The sequence below is a fragment of the Hyperolius riggenbachi genome, chromosome 1 (assembly GCF_040937935.1).
Source record: "Hyperolius riggenbachi isolate aHypRig1 chromosome 1, aHypRig1.pri, whole genome shotgun sequence".
Classification (NCBI taxonomy): Eukaryota; Metazoa; Chordata; class Amphibia; order Anura; family Hyperoliidae; genus Hyperolius; species Hyperolius riggenbachi.
Window position 1 is genome coordinate 44802854 of NC_090646.1, and position 17594 is coordinate 44820447.

Consider the following 17594-nt stretch of genomic DNA (forward strand, 5'->3'; position numbering starts at 1 on the left):
AATTTCTTCCTCTGTACCACGATGGTCTGAGCCATGCTTATGCGCTTTGAGTCCCACGGGAGAAAAGCGCTTTACAAATGTTATTTGTTGTTGTTGTTGTTATTACCTTAGCCGGCGCCGCTTCTTCTATTCCCCTCTCCTGCTCGCTCTGTAATTCACAGCAGTGCTCTTCACGGTTGCTTTCTGTTATGAGGCAGAGAGTTGTTCCCATAGCAACGACGATATACATCACCGCTACAGGAAGCTGCGCTCTCTGCATCCTACCTCATCACAGACAGCAGCCGTGAAGAGCACTGCTGTGAATTACCGAGCAAGCAGGAGAGGGGAATAGAAGAAGCGGCGGCCACGAGGGGGGGGGGGGGGGATGGGGGCATTGGGCACTATACTGGGCACTACCTACCTATACTGGGCACTATACTGGGCACTACCTACCTATACTGGGCACTATACTGGGCACTACTTAACTATACTGGGCACTTTACTGGCTATACTGGGGCACTTTACTAGCTATACTGGGCACTATACTAGCTATACTGGGCACTATACTAGCTATACTGGGGCACTACCTACCTATGCTGGGCACTATACTAGCTATACTGGGCACTTTACTAGCTATACTGGGCACTATACTAGCTATACTGGGGCACTTTACTAGCTATACTGGGCACTATACTAGCTGTACTGGGCACTATACTAGCTATACTGGGGGACTGCCTACCTATGCTGGGCACTATACTAGCTATAGTGGGGCACTTTATTAGCTATACTGGGCACTATACTAGCTATACTGGGGCACTACCTACCCATACTGGGCACTTTACTAGCTATACTGGGCACTATACTAGCTATCCTGGGGCACTACCTACCTATACTGGGCACTATACTAGCTTTACTGGGGCACTTTACTAGCTATACTGGGCACTATACTAGCTATACTGGGGCACTAACTACCCATACTGGGCACTTTACTAGCTATACTGGGCACTATACTAGCTATACTGGGCACTATACTAGCTATACTGGGGCACTAAGTACCTACCTATATTGGGCACTGTACTAGCTATATTGGGGTACTTTACTAGCTATACTGGGCACAATACTAGCTACACTGGGCACTATACTAGCTATACTGGGGCACTACCTACCTATACTGGGCACTTTACTAGCTATACTGGGCACTATACTAGCTATACTGGGGCACTTTACTAGCTATACTGGGCACTATACTAGCTGTACTGGGCACTATACTAGCTATACTGGGGGACTGCCTACCTATGCTGGGCACTATACTAGCTATAGTGGGGCACTTTATTAGCTATACTGGGCACTATACTAGCTATACTGGGGCACTACCTACCCATACTGGGCACTTTACTAGCTATACTGGGCACTATACTAGCTATCCTGGGGCACTACCTACCTATACTGGGCACTATACTAGCTTTACTGGGGCACTTTACTAGCTATACTGGGCACTATACTAGCTATACTGGGGCACTAACTACCCATACTGGGCACTTTACTAGCTATACTGGGCACTATACTAGCTATACTGGGCACTATACTAGCTATACTGGGGCACTACCTACCTATATTGGGCACTATACTAGCTATATTGGGGTACTTTACTAGCTATACTGGGCACAATACTAGCTACACTGGGCACTATACTAGCTATACTGGGGCACTACCTACCTATACTGGGCACTTTACTAGCTATACTGGGCACTATACTAGCTATAATGGGCACTATACTACCTATACTGGGCACTATACTAGCTATACTGGGGCACTACCTACCCATACTGGGCACTATACTAGCTATACTGGGGCACTACCTACCCATACTGGGCACTCTACTAGCTATACTGGGCACTATACTAGCTATACTAGGGCACTACCTACCCATACTGGGCACTTTACTAGCTATACTGGGACACACTAGGGGAATAAGGCGGCCAGCATTTCCTACCTCAGGCTTATATTGGGATCAATCATTTTTTCCTGTTTTTTTTAGGTAAAAGTGGAGGGGGGGTCGGCTTATATGCAGGTCAGCTTATATGCGAGTATATACAGTATTTTTTTCCTATGTATGGTAAAAAATTTAAAAGAACAATACGATTTTCTAACTCTTTTGTGGTCATAGTTCTCATGTAGATCCGGTCTACGTGATTTAAAATCTATCCTATTGTATTAGTGCAGGTTGAGCAGCTGCAGCTTGGTAATTATAAATGATAAATGATCAGAGATTTTGGGGAATAATTTTAAAATTTTAATTTTGATTCGATCTTGTATTTTGAACCTTTATTATACTCAAAATGTATACTAGACCCTTCAAGTACACTGCAGAAAAAACAACACTCGGCACTCAAAAGTCTGTCCTATGAGGGGAGAGGGGGGATCAGTCTACACTTGTGCAGGTTACATTGAAACACACTCCATTAGGCACTTGTATGGTGGCTTTGCCGAGCAAGCTTGGCGACGTGCAGCCGGGGGATTATGGACGGAAAATGTTCATTATGGATGCTGTACACTGAAACAGACCGGGCACTGTCACTCTTATTGCTTTATTGCCTCTTGTTGCCATAAAAACATATAAAAACGTGATTTTATGGCAACAAGAGGCAAGAAAGCAATGAGAGCGACAGATCCCAGTCTGTTTCGGTGTACAGTACACTAGACCCCTGCTTGACACATTTTGGTAAGTTACAGGAAAAAAGGTTATGAAAATGAACAGGATCACTTTTTGCACACAAATCCAGAATGCCAGAGTAGTTTAGGGTAATATTGGGAACAAGTGTTTTTTTTTTTTTTTAAAGATTCATTTTTTTCATTATAATCAAGTTTGAAAATGCAAAGGAAAAAGGCTTTTTATATATAGCTGAAAGAACTGACAGACTCCGGCACTCCTCATAGAATCTTCTTTTATTGAAGCCACAAAGCACAGGTACAAACGAAAGCCCCTATGTCTACAGCTGTTTCACGTGTAACCACGCCTCTTCAGGACACGTGGGGCCTGACACCTTCTCTTCCTACCCCACTTATATCCAGGTATCCCCTCCCACCACCCACCTCTCTCTCACAAAGGGGGCGGGGGGGAGACAACCATGAACATATTACAGGTTAAGGTGACAGTGTAGTATAACTTGAAATCCTACCTAGAGCTTTTACTTAAAAAATGCATTTACCTCATCCCTCTCATTAAAACCCAGATTCCCCAGAGCCTCAGTATGTGAAATCATCCAGGCCTCCCTTTTAGAGAGTTGATCATCTCTCAAACCTCCCCTGCCGTCGCCTTGTACAATTTCCAAGCCTGCAAAGGAGAGACACTCTGCATTGCCACCATGGCTCTCATTTACATGCTCTATCAAACGGGTAGCACCTACCCCGTTTTTGATAGATCTTTTATGCTGGAGGAAACATTCCTTTAGAGGCTGGACTGTTTTCCCGATGTAATAACGACCGCAGGGGCACCAAACACAGTACACAACATATTTTGTCCGACAATTGATGAATTCTCTAATTCTCCAGGTGACTGGTCCAATCTGGACTACCTTACCCTTTCTAACAGAACGAGCTCTAGCAAGGGCTTTGCCCACTGATTCTACCTCATAACCTCTATTCCTGAGGCGGTCATACAATTCCTCCGCTTGTCTCTCAAAGTCAGTGTCATTTTTATTATTTCTCCGAAGGCAGAGAAATTGGCCATACGGAATGGCGTCCTTGACATGTCTGGGATGGTAACTAGCATAATGGAGCAAACTATTAGTGGCGGTTTCTTTCCTGAACCCTTTAGTAGTAATCACCTGATTCTCAATCACCACCCTGAGGTCCAGGTACTCCACTTCCCTGTCCCCAAAATGTGATGTAAAGCTCATATTTATCCGGTTGGAATTAATCCACTCCATGAATTGAGCAAACTCCATGCTGTCCCCATCCCAGACTACAAGGACGTCATCCACATATCGACGCCATAACTTCAATTTAGCACGAAAGGGGTTAACGGGGGACTAGATAGTTTCATCCTCCCACACAGACAAGAAAAGATTAGAATACGTGGGTGCTACCGGGGTCCCCATGGCGGTCCCTGATACCTGCTTGTACCACTTCCCATTAAACATAAAGGAGTTCTGTTCTAAAATGAAGCTCATACATTCACATAGATAGTCAGAGAATTCATCGCTTTTACCGTATTTATCCAAAATGCTACGCAACGCTATAAGTCCCGCCGTATGTGGAATGCGGCTATACAAGCTGACCACATCAATTGTGGCCAAATGATAGCAGTCCTTCCACTCAAAATTTTCCAGGACATTCAAAATGTCCACTGTATCCTGCACCAATGATTAACCTATAATCTAAATATCTTGAGAGAGCTTCAGTTAGAGAGCCCACCCCGGAGACAATAGGTCTCCCGGGTGGGTTCTCCAACGTTTTATGCACCTTAGGTAGATAATACCAAAGGGGGAACCTGGGTTTTTCCGCAAACAGCTCCATCCCCACCTTCCGACTTAGGAATCCCAGTTCCACCCCTCTTTTCAAAAGAGCTCTTAATTTCCCCTTATCTTTCTCAACTGGATTTGATTTAAATTCCACATAGGTCAAAGTGTCCCCCAGTTGGCGATATGCCTCTTCCAAGTATTTTTCCCTGGACAAGATCACCAGGTTTCCCCCCTTATCGGCGGGTTTACACACAATATCGGTCCTGGATCTCAGCCATACCAGTGCCTTCCTCTCGCCTTCAGTGATAAAAGGCTTTTTATACTTTATTTTTTCTGAGTTTGAAAACCATTTTTACTTTCCACTTTCAAAAGCAATTTTCTCAAAAACTACAAGTTTTTTATTTCTTTTTTTCTTTTTCTTTTTTTTAATTCTTGTTTCCAATATTCACCTTAACATGCATAGCAATTTGGTGATGATAGCATCTATGGGGGCTTTTGAGGACTTACGCAAAATTACGGATAGATTATATTTACATGTGAAATCTGATTAAAATTTGTCATAAAATATCATCAATATTTTAACATTGAAACAAGAGAATGCCTATCAATTTTCAGCAAAAAAAAATGTATTTACATACTCCAGTAAAATAGAGCGCGTTTCGTGGGAGTGACCCACTTCCTCAGACAATAATCTCCCCACCTGCCTATACAGTGTTTGCCTATGCAATAATCCTGACTTGTGAGAATATTACATATACTTTTTCCACGCACCTTCATTTACCAGTGCTTACTACACTATATTGGGCTCCCATTGTCCCTCTTTTTGTTTTTAATATTTTAACATTGGGAGTCATATAAAAACTTACAACCATTCAGAATCCTCAATCATCATAAACCATTGAAATAAATAAATAAATAAATAACGAAATGTTGGTAATCTTACAGATCCAACAACAGAACAGGTAATGCAAGACTACTAGAAGATAATATCACAGTATTATGTTATCTTCAAACCTCGTAAAAAGATAGAAACAAATGAAAATTGCAGCAGATTCCACATACGTCTACTAGCTAAGAGGGCTACCATGTGCTGTATATGTCACACCTATGAAATCTTAATTATGATCAGAATCAATTGCAAAAATTAACAAAAACTTGCAAAACTTACAAAAGCAGCCAATTGTGCTGGACATGTACTGGGGTTGGACAAAATAATGGAAACACCTAACATTTTGGCATTATAATCTTTGAACATGATTTAAGCAATCAAAACTTGACATAGGTTAATTTTTTTGTTTATTATTTTTGTTATTTGATTTGTTTAATTAAACAAATTGCTTTTTACAGATATTTAAACAAAAGTTGGTTATAATTTTTAAAAATGGCATATCTCTCAGACTTTCAAAGAGGCCAAATTGGTGCGCATATGTAACAGAAACTGCCCGAATGTTTGGCATTTTAAGAGGTACTGTCTCAAAAGTAATGACTGCCTTTGAAAGAGAAGGAAAAACATCCTCAGCAAAGCACAGTTGTGGTCGAAAGTCGAATGTTGTCTGAGAGAGACCATCAGACTCTAAATCAAATTGTTAGAAAAGCTTTCAAGACCATGGCTCCTAAAATCACTGCAGAGCTGAATGAACACCTACAGAACCCAGTTTCCACAAAAACTGTTGTATTCCACCGAAAAACTGCAATTAGAAAACCTCGGTTCTCAACAGGCATGGGCTTCCGGAATTCCGCGGAATCTAAAATTCCGAATTCCGTCGGAATTTGGGTTTCCGGATCGTTCTGCGGAATCCGGAATTTACAATCCGGAATGCGGAATTCCGCGGAAATCCGACCAAACGGAACCGGAATGAATTGACCAATGAGGAGATGCGGAATGAGTTGACCAATCATGATCAGAGGAAATTTAGCGCGGTAAAAAAAAGCGTAATTCCGTGTATGTAATGCGGAAATCCGTATAAATATACGGAAATTTGATTTAAACGGAAAAGTACTGTCCAATAACTGTCCTCATAAATTTACACCAATCACAGGCCCTAGCAACCACATCCTAGCAACCTATCAGAGTCTATCCCACCCCTCTAGTATATAAGACAGGCTTATGCTGATGTCATGTGTGGGTTATAGTTAGAGGAGAATTGTGAAAGAGAGAGCTCAGAGCTGCATTATTATATTGTGTGCTGTTGAGACATTTTTTTTCACTGTGATTGCTATTATTGCTATATATATTAGATAGATACTAGTAGTAGTGAGAGATAGATTAGATTGTAGTGTGATTGTAGACAGTGTGAGAGCAGTTTGAAGTTAGATCAGGCCTGTATTAGTAGTGTGAGTGAGAGACAGATTTAGTGTGATAGATATAGTATTGAGTGACAAGTGACTGAGAGTATTTTGAAATTAGTAAGTCAGTGAGAGTGGTTAGATAAAGCTAGATAGTGTAGTGTATTTTATTTCTTTTTCATAGTGTCAGTTTTTCATTTATACTTTTTTTCTTCATTTATTTCATTGATTTTCTTCATTGATTGCCTGTAAGTCCCCTCCCTTCTTCTTTAATTTCATTACTGTCCCCGACCCCAAAAAAAAAATTTAAAAAATGAGGCACATCAAGAGTGTTGGTGGACGAGGTGGCTCCTCCTCATCAGGACGCCAGCAGCAGGCAGGGCCCAGCAATGTAGCAGAAACAGATCAGGTTGAGGTTCTTCCTGGGCGCAGCAGGGGAACTCCCCGGATCACTTCTATGTTCCCAACCACTGGGCGCCGCATCATTGGCAAGCAGGATGCGGCCTCATTGGTTGACTGGATCGGTGCGGAGCCCTCCACCCAATCTGAAGAGCTGATGTGCAGTGGCAGCAGTGCAAATAGCAGGGAAGACTCTGTGGCAGCTGGTCATGTTGCAGAGTCTGGCTTCTCCCCCAATCTTTTTGAAGGTAATGCTGACGAGGGTAATATTGGACAATTGTGGGGAGAAGCCCTGCATGAGACTATGGGACCCAATTCACAAAGTTTGGTGGAGGATGTGGTGAATGAAGTGGGTCCAGTTTTTTCTCCATCCACTCCACCAAGAAATGCCCCAGTCACTCGTCGTCGGGAATTGTCAAGTCCCCATTTGGAGGACGATTTGTCTTGTGTGGGTGATGATGAGGTGGCCGACAAAAATTGGACGCCAACTAATTCACCGAACAGCAGCAGTGAAAGTGAACCTGTTAGGCGTCCATCGGTCAGGAGGGTGCATCAGGTGGAGTCTAGGGGGGGCATGGACTCCGCTGGTGGTGTGATAGGCAGCAGCAGCAGCATGCTTAATCAGCAGGGCCAAACACAGCAGCAGCAGCAGCTTGTCCAGCAGCCTGCAGCACCATCTGTGAGCACCCAGTCCCATGCTGGTCAGCGACCGGTCAACACCAAGAGAAAGGGCCGGACCTCCCAAGCATGGGACTATTTCACTGATCACTCACAGGATCCTTCCCGTGCAGTGTGTAACCTGTGCAGTGTGACGGTGAGCAGAGGGAAAGCAGCATCTGGGTTTGGGACATCAGGTTTGCGTTCCCACCTTAAAACAAGTCATATTGTGCAGTGGGACTTAATAAAAAAAAATACCAGCCAAGGTAAAGGCAGCAGTGCACAGAGTGCGGCAGGAGGAGATGCAGCAGTTCCTCTCAGCCGTTCCTCTGTGCGTCCTGTGCAACCTGCGCAGTCCCACTGCATGGCTGTTCCCTCTGCACGCCAGGCTGGTGGCGGCAACCAGACCTTGACGGTGTGCTCATCACCAGCTGTATCCTCCCCACAAAATGTTGCCGCCCAGCGCCAGGCCTCTCTCACTGAGATGGTTGCACGGAAGAGGCCTCTCCCCCCTAATGATCCCATAGCGCTGCGCAACAATGGGCTCGTGGCAAAGCTGTTGGCCCAACAGCTCTTGCCCTATCAGTTTGTGGAAAGTGCCCCCTTCCGCCAACTGATGAGCTGTTTGGCTCCACAATGGCGGGTCCCCAGCCGCCATTACTTTTCCCGAGTTGCTATCCCTGCCCTACACCTGGATGTAGCTGGGCGTGTATCCCTTTCGTTGGACTACGCGGTTTGTGGAAGGGTGCACCTCACTACCGATGCCTGGACCAGCAGGCATGGGCAGGGACGCTATTTGACTGTGACAGCTCACTGGGTCACCCTTCATGGCGCTGGGGAGGGTATGAGCTGTGGGGCTCTGGTGGTGCCGCCCCGGGGGGTCAAGGGGAGGCCCGTCTCCCTCCCTTCTGCCACTTCTTCTGTAGCAGGTCAGGCCGCTGCTGAGCCTCCCAGCAAGCGGCCACGCTGTTACGCTAATCTACAGCACAAGCGCTGTCAAGCTGTGCTGAGGATGGAGCCAGTGCAACACAGGAGTCTGACGGGAGATGTGATCCTGTCTGTCCTACAGGAGCAGATCCAGCATTGGCTGACCCCCCGAGATCTGTTGACAGGTAATGTGGTGTCAGACAATGGCACCAACATTCTGGCCGCCATTCGTACTGGTGGCTACACACACCTGCCTTGCCTCGCACATGTCCTCAACCTCATCGTGCAACGGTTTCTGCGAACCTATGAGGGTTTGAGTGACGTCGTGCTTTTGGCACGTAAAGTGTGTGGCCACATTAGACGCTCCGCAACCGCCACCGCGTCCTTGGCCAAACTGCAGCGCATCCACAGCTTGCCGCAGCACAAGCTGATGGTTGACTGCCAGACGCGGTGGAACTCCACACTGTACATGTTGAGAAGGTTGTTGGAGCAAAAAATGGCGGTCATCCATTACCTGTCTTCAGCCTCCTCCTCCCATTCGTCAAGACCACCTCCGGAGAATCTGACTGGGGACCAGTGGCGGCAGATCAGGGAGGTCTGCAATGTTTTGGCGCCTTTTGATGAGGCTACTAAGGTGGTCAGCATGGAGCACTGCAACATTTCAGAAGTGCTCCCCCTTGTGCTAATGCTGGACAGGACACTGGGTCACCTGATAGAATTGGCGGAGGAAGTCCATGCTGGGGCAAGTGGTGGAGAGCCCCAGGATGCTCAGGCCCAGGAGGAGGAGGAGGAGGAGGAGGTGGTGGTGACAGAGTCAGGGCCTGAACATGCGGGAGAGCTAATCGTCCGGGGGTGGGACGACCTTAATGAGCAGCAGGAGCATGAAGCAGAAAATGCCCTTTCTGACAGCCAGGAAGAGGTGGAAAGCGGTCATCTCTCCCACATGGCTGCTCACATGCTCCTCTGCCTCAGGAAGGACCCCCGGATAATCCGACTGAAAGCGAGGGATGATCTGTGGGTGGCCACCATATTGGACCCACGCTGCAAGGGGAAAGTGGGGGAGTTAATGGGATGTACCCAACAATTTAGCTCCCGAATGTCAGCGATCCGGCAGGATTTAATCAGGCGAGTGGAGCAGGCCTTTCCACCACCACCTGAACCTCCGCTTTCCCATACTACTCAGCGACAGCCAGCTAGTCACAGCCAGCAGAGGTGTGGTGGCGGTAATACGAGCACCAACCCCACCCGACCTGTTAATCTGCTGGCTGTGATGAGGGGATTTTATACGCCCCAATCACCCAATACTCCCACCAGCAGCAGCACTATCGGCAGCAGTAGTCATCACCACCAACGGCTGGTTCGCATGGTGAATGACTACTTGGGGTCATCCAGTGCAACAGACAATATGGATACAGATGACCCCATGGAGTATTGGGTGAAGAAGCTGGACACCTGGCCTGAGCTTGCTCAGTACGCACTGCAGGTTCTGTCATGCCCCGCCTCCAGTGTGCTTTCTGAGCGGGTATTCAGTGCCGCAGGTGGGGTGGTCACCGACTACCGGACCCGTCTGTCCGCAGAAAATGTGGACAGACTCACATTTATTAAAATGAATGAGTCCTGGATCAATGACCAGTTCAAAGGCCCTGTCACTGATTCCAGAGAGTGAGTAAAAGGGTCTGGTCATAATCCCTCGCACGCTCTCCCGCAAAATTATATATTAATTGGATACAATCTCCCAAAATTTTTTTAATGTAAAGCGGATCCGAGATGAAAAACTAAATATAATAAGTCACTTGTCTATATACTCTATCTTGTCTAAAGTTTAGATGGTTTACACAGCAAATCTAGCTGTAAACAGCTTCAACGGTATATTTTTCATCAATATTATTTTTTCCTGTGATACAATGTGAGCAGAAATGTTTTCTGCTTGTCACTATTACACAATTACACACATAGGCAGGCACGCTTATCTGTGTCTAGGCATGCAAATCTGCATATCTGAATTTTGTGAGAAAACTGCACTCCTATTTCCTCCATTACAAAGGCAATTGATCTGTATCTGCACTTCATCTCTCAGATTGTGAAACTATGCCTCTGAAAGCTATAGATATTAACACCTTTTTCACCTGCCCAGACTGAAATTCCACAATCCCTTGCAAGCGCCAAGGTTCTATTAAGAAGTTGTGTGTGTGCCTTGTTTAGTTTATAGGAAATTAGGGTATTTAAACAAAACAAGTATATTTGCCTTAAAGGGAACCAGAGACGAAGCACCCTTGTGTATTTTACCATATATATCAGTAAGAACATGAGAGAAAACACTTACCATGCTCTCTGTTTCATCATCACTGCTAAAAGTGTCTGTTATCTGCTGTGATAAGAATCCCGGACTGAGCATTCACTCTCTCTTTGCAGGGAATAATTATAGCTCAGTCATTATAGCAGAGCCACAAGGGGGCAGGCTTGGGCTTGAAAAGACACCAGAGAAGACAGACTCGGCTATAATCTTTCCGTAGCAAAGCTAGACTGAGCTCAGTCGGGGATTCTTATCAGAGGTGATAACAGTCAGATTAAACAGAGAACAATGAAACAAAGAGCAGATTAGGTGTTTACTGTCATGTTCCCACTGATTTATAAGGTAAAATACATGAGGGTACTTCATCTCTGGTTCTCTTTAAGGAATGCCCTTTAAACTATATGTAACAAACACAATTATGCAATGAGAAAAAGTTCATCTCGGATCCACTTTTATCCAAAAAACATCTATTGCAGCATTTATTTTTAAAAAATTCATAACTCTATGCGGTGTCCAGGTAGAAAAATAGTGATGTCCCACCTGTGGCAAGGGCACAACTGGTGTAACAAATTAAAAGTAAAAAGAAAAAAAAAGAAAAAAAAAAGGCTTGGGTGCTACAATACATACTCGGCTGTCCAAAAAAATTACTCCTGCTGAACCCAATTATTTTGTTATAAAAATAAGTGCCGTGGTACCACAGTGAGGGTTCACGGCCTGCTGATACTACTCCAACACTGTCTGCTGACTGCTGCTGCATTTAAAAAAAAAAAAACTCTGTGTGTTGTCCGGGTTGAAAAATAGTGATGTCCGAGCTGTGGCGAGGGTCGAACTGCGGCTTCGCAACCGCTGCCTGGCTGGAACTAATGTATTTTATTTAAAAATAATTTCTGCTGCCTCTAACCAAAACAAAATTACTTCTGCGGCTGCCAACTCAGCTACCTGACGTTATACTTTTCTGCCCAGGTCTCTAGTGTTTGAGGGCCTGTACTGCTGCCATTACCTGCTGTGTCAAACCTCATGATACCTACAACTGCTGCTGTGACAACTTCAACTTCTGGACATTATAGCCTTCAATGCTGACATTATTACCTGCTGCTGTGTCAAACCTTATGATACCTACTTCTGCTGCTGGGACAACTTCAACTGCTGGACATTATATCCTTCAATCCAGGTCTCTCTAGGGTCCGAGGACCTGTACCGCTGCTGACATTATTACCTGCTGCTGTGTCAAACCTTATGATACCTACTTCTGCTGCTGGGACAACTTCAACTGCTGGACATTATATCCTTCAATCCAGGTCTCTCTAGGGGCCGAGGACCTGTACCGCTGCTGACATTATTACCTGCTGCTGTGTCAAACCTTATGATACCTACTTCTGCTGCTGTGACAACTTCAACTGCTGGACTTTATAACCTTCAATCCAGGTCTCTCTAGGGGCCGAGGACCTGTACCGCTGCTGACATTATTACCTGCTGCTGTGTCAAACCTTACGATACCTACTTCTGCTGCTGGGACAACTTCAACTGCTGGACATTATATCCTTCAATCCAGGTCTCTCTAGGGGCCGAGGACCTGTACCGCTGCTGACATTATTACCTGCTGCTGTGTCAAACCTTGCGATACCTATCGCTGCTGCTGTGACAACTTCAACTGCTGGACTTTATAACCTTCAATCCAGGTCTCTCTAGGGGCCGAGGACCTGTACCGCTGCTGACATTATTACCTGCTGCTGTGTCAAACCTTATGATACCTACTTCTGCTGCTGGGACAACTTCAACTGCTGGACATTATATCCTTCAATCCAGGTCTCTCTAGGGGCCGAGGACCTGTACCGCTGCTGACATTATTACCTGCTGCTGTTTCAAACCTTGCGATACCTATCGCTGCTGCTGTGACAACTTCAACTGCTGGACTTTATAACCTTCAATCCAGGTCTCTCTAGGGACAGAGGACCTGTACCGCTGCTGACATTATTACCTGCTGCTGTGTCAAACCTTGCGATACCTACTTCTGCTGCTGGGACAACTTCAACTGCTGGACTTTATAACCTTCAATCCAGGTCTCTCTAGGGGCCGAGGACCTGTACCGCTGCTGACATTATTACCTGCTGCTGTTTCAAACCTTGCGATACCTATCGCTGCTGCTGTGACAACTTCAACTGCTGGACTTTATAACCTTCAATCCAGGTCTCTCTAGGGACAGAGGACCTGTACCGCTGCTGACATTATTACCTGCTGCTGTGTCAAACCTTGCGATACCTACTTCTGCTGCTGGGACAACTTCAACTGCTGGACTTTATAACCTTCAATCCAGGTCTCTCTAGGGGCCGAGGACCTGTACCGCTGCTGACATTATTACCTGCTGCTGTTTCAAACCTTGCGATACCTATCGCTGCTGCTGTGACAACTTCAACTGCTGGACATTATATCCTTCAATCCAGGTCTCTCTAGGGACAGAGGACCTGTACCGCTGCTGACATTATTACCTGCTGCTGTGTCAAACCTTGCGATACCTATCGCTGCTGCTGTGACAACTTCAACTGCTGGACTTTATAACCTTCAATCCAGGTCTCTCTAGGGGCCGAGGACCTGTACCGCTGCTGACATTATTACCTGCTGCTGTGTCAAACCTTGCGATACCTACTTCTGCTGCTGGGACAACTTCAACTGCTGGACATTATATCCTTCAATCCAGGTCTCTCTAGGGGCCGAGGACCTGTACCGCTGCTGACATTATTACCTGCTGCTGTTTCAAACCTTGCGATACCTATCGCTGCTGCTGTGACAACTTCAACTGCTGGACATTATATCCTTCAATCCAGGTCTCTCTAGGGACAGAGGACCTGTACCGCTGCTGACATTATTACCTGCTGCTGTGTCAAACCTTGCGATACCTATCGCTGCTGCTGTGACAACTTCAACTGCTGGACTTTATAACCTTCAATCCAGGTCTCTCTAGGGGCCGAGGACCTGTACCGCTGCTGACATTATTACCTGCTGCTGTGTCAAACCTTGCGATACCTACTTCTGCTGCTGGGACAACTTCAACTGCTGGACATTATATCCTTCAATCCAGGTCTCTCTAGGGGCCGAGGACCTGTACCGCTGCTGACATTATTACCTGCTGCTGTGTCAAACCTTATGATACCTACTTCTGCTGCTGGGACAACTTCAACTGCTGGACATTATATCCTTCAATCCAGGTCTCTCTAGGGACAGAGGACCTGTACCGCTGCTGACATTATTACCTGCTGCTGTGTCAAACCTTGCGATACCTACTTCTGCTGCTGGGACAACTTCAACTGCTGGACTTTATAACCTTCAATCCAGGTCTCTCTAGGGGCCGAGGACCTGTACCGCTGCTGACATTATTACCTGCTGCTGTTTCAAACCTTGCGATACCTATCGCTGCTGCTGTGACAACTTCAACTGCTGGACTTTATAACCTTCAATCCAGGTCTCTCTAGGGGCCGAGGACCTGTACCGCTGCTGACATTATTACCTGCTGCTGTGTCAAACCTTGCGATACCTACCGCTGCTGCTGTGACAACTTCAACTTCTGGACTTCTGGAAGGGCATGTCTACCCTGCAGCCGTTACCTGCTGCCTCAAAACCAATATTGACTTACGCTACTGCCAAGCCATCTTATGGAAGTTATACCCTGTGCCTCGAACAACGAGTGATGTCAGAGATTTATTAAAGTGGATCCGAGATGAACTTTTACTCATTGCATAATTGTTTTCATTACATATAGTTTATAGGGCATTCCTTAAGGAAAATACTTGTGTTTTTTAATACCCTAATTTCCTATAAACTAAGCAAGCCATGCCCACAGCTTCTCGAAAACGCCTTGGTGTTTGCAAGGGATTGTGTGATTTCAGTCTGGGTTGTTTAAAAAGGGTGTTGCTAGCTATAGATTTCAGGGGCAGAGTAATCACAATCTGAGAGTTGCAGTGCAGATACAGAATACAGATCAGTGTTCTGTGTAATAGAGGAGATAGGAGTGGAATATTCAAAGAATATGCAGATATGCAGAATAGCATGCCTAGATACAGATAAGCTTGCCTTGAGTGTAATTGTGTAATATTGACTGACAAGCAGAATACATGGTTGATCCCATTGTATCACAGGAAAAAATAGTACTGTTGAAAAATACACTGTTGAAGGTGTTTGCAGCTAGATTTGCTGAGTAAACCATCTAAACTTTAGACAAGATACATAGACAAGTGACTTGTTATTATATTTACGGTTTCATATCGGATCCGCTTTAAACAAAATCATATAATATGGCATGAAAGATTTTGTTTAAAAATCTGAACAAAGACTTTACATCTTGGCTACTTAATATTGTATCCAAGGGTGAATTTTGATATCCTTAAACAGGATAGGGCGCCTGGTAGAGCACATATATACACACTTCGGCGACAAATAATGCACCAGGTGTAGCCCATATAACAACTTCGGGTCTGGCCATGGATAGCGGGGATTGAAATAATTTGGGCTTGTAGCCTATATCAAAACTCAGGTGCACTTTTAGACACCTTGTAGAAGCCCATATTTCCAGAAATAACTTTGATCTCTATGGCGTCGCACTTTTCATAGATGGAGGCCAGGTGCCCTTTTCAACCGATACAGTGAATTCTTTGTTAATAACTAGGAGAGGTGTTTGACCCCCATATCATCAAATTTGATGTAAGGCAAGAAACAAATTATGCTTGAAAAATATTGCAAATCTCTAAACCTTGACAAATGAACATTTGTGTGTTACAGTAAATATATTTTGTGGTGCATACAACCGACATAAAAATATGCCAGGCAAGCAAGAGCCTGATGGTTATCAATCGTCACCAGCTAGTAGTTATACATACATTGTTCAATACATAGAATCCAACAGTGAACATGTTATAATAAATATTTTATTGCAATTTGCAACAACTTTGTTAAACTTTTTTTTAAAAAGTGAACAAATATAAAACACATAAAACAAAATTTAAACTTTTGTTTCTTAAAACAGAAAAAAAAAAATAATCTGAGGGAAGTTATTTGCCCATAGACATTACTTGATGTCTGAGTGCTAATGACTAAATAGAGTGCACCTGTGTGTAATCTAATGTCAGTACAAATACAGCTGCTCTGTGAGGGCCTCAGAGATTGTCTAAGAGAATATTGGGAGCAACAACACCATGAAGTCCAAAGAACACACCAGACAGTTCAGGGATAAAGTTATTGAGAAATTTAAAGCAGGCTTAGGCTACAAAAACAATTCCTATGCCTGGAACATACCACGGAGCACTGTTCAAGCGATCATTCAGAAATGGAAGGAGTATGGCACAACTGTAAACCTCCCAAGACAAGGCCATCCACCTAAACTCACAGGCCGAACAAGGAGAGCGCTGATCAGAAATGCAGTCAACAGGCCCATGGCGACTCTGGACGAGCTGCAGAGATCTACAGCTCAGGTGGGAGACTGTCCATACGACAGCTATTAGTCATGCACTGTACAAAGTTTGCATTTATGGAAGAGTGGCAAGAAGAAAGACATTGTTAAAGAGACACTGAAGCTTAAAAAAAAGATGATATTCTGATTTGTATGTGTAGTACAGCTAAGAAAAAAAACATTAAGATCAGATACATCAGTCTAATTGTTTCCAGTACAGGAAGAATTTAGAAACTCCAGTTGTTATCTCTATGCCAAAAAGCTAGTAAGCTCTCCCACTAACTTAGTTGTGGAAACGGCTGTTATCTGACTTTTATTATCTGAACTGTAATTGAACTGTTTACTTTTCCTCTGCTAGAGGAGAGTTCATTACTTCACAGACTGCTCTGAAAGACTCATTTTGAATGCTGAGTGTTGTGTAATCTGCACATTATTATAGGATAATGTAATCTGCGAAAAAACACTATATAACTGAAAATAAAAATATGAGAATATTTTCTTTGCTGCTAATCTTCTAGTAATTATTCATAGTACACAACCAATTCATTATATCATATATATTTTTTTCGCTTCAGTGTCTCTCTTTAACAGAAAGCATAAGAAGTTCCATTTGCAGTTTGCCACAAGCCATGTGGGGGACACAGCAACTATGTTGAAGAAGGTGCTCTGGTCAGATGAGACCAAAATTGAACTTTTTGGACAAAATGCAACACTCTACGCTCTGTGTGGCGGAAAATGAACACTGCACATCACTCTGAACACACCACCCCCACTGTCAAATATGGTGGTGGCAGCATCATGCTCGGGGGATGCATCTCTTCAGCAGGGACAGGGAAGCTGGTCAGAGTTGATGGGAAGATGGATGGAGCCAAATACAGAGCAAACTTGGAAGAAAACCTCTTGGAATCTGCGAAAGACTTGAGACTGGGGTGGAGGTTCACCTTCCAGCAGGACAACGACCCTAAACATAAAGCCAGGGCAACAATGGAATGGTTTAAAACAAAACATATATACAGTGGTTTGCAAAAGTATTCGGCCCCCTTGAAGTTTTCCACATTTTGTCATATTACTGCCACAAACATGAATCAATTGTATTGGAATTCAACATGAAAGACCAACACAAAGTGGTGTACACATGAGAAGTGCAACAAAA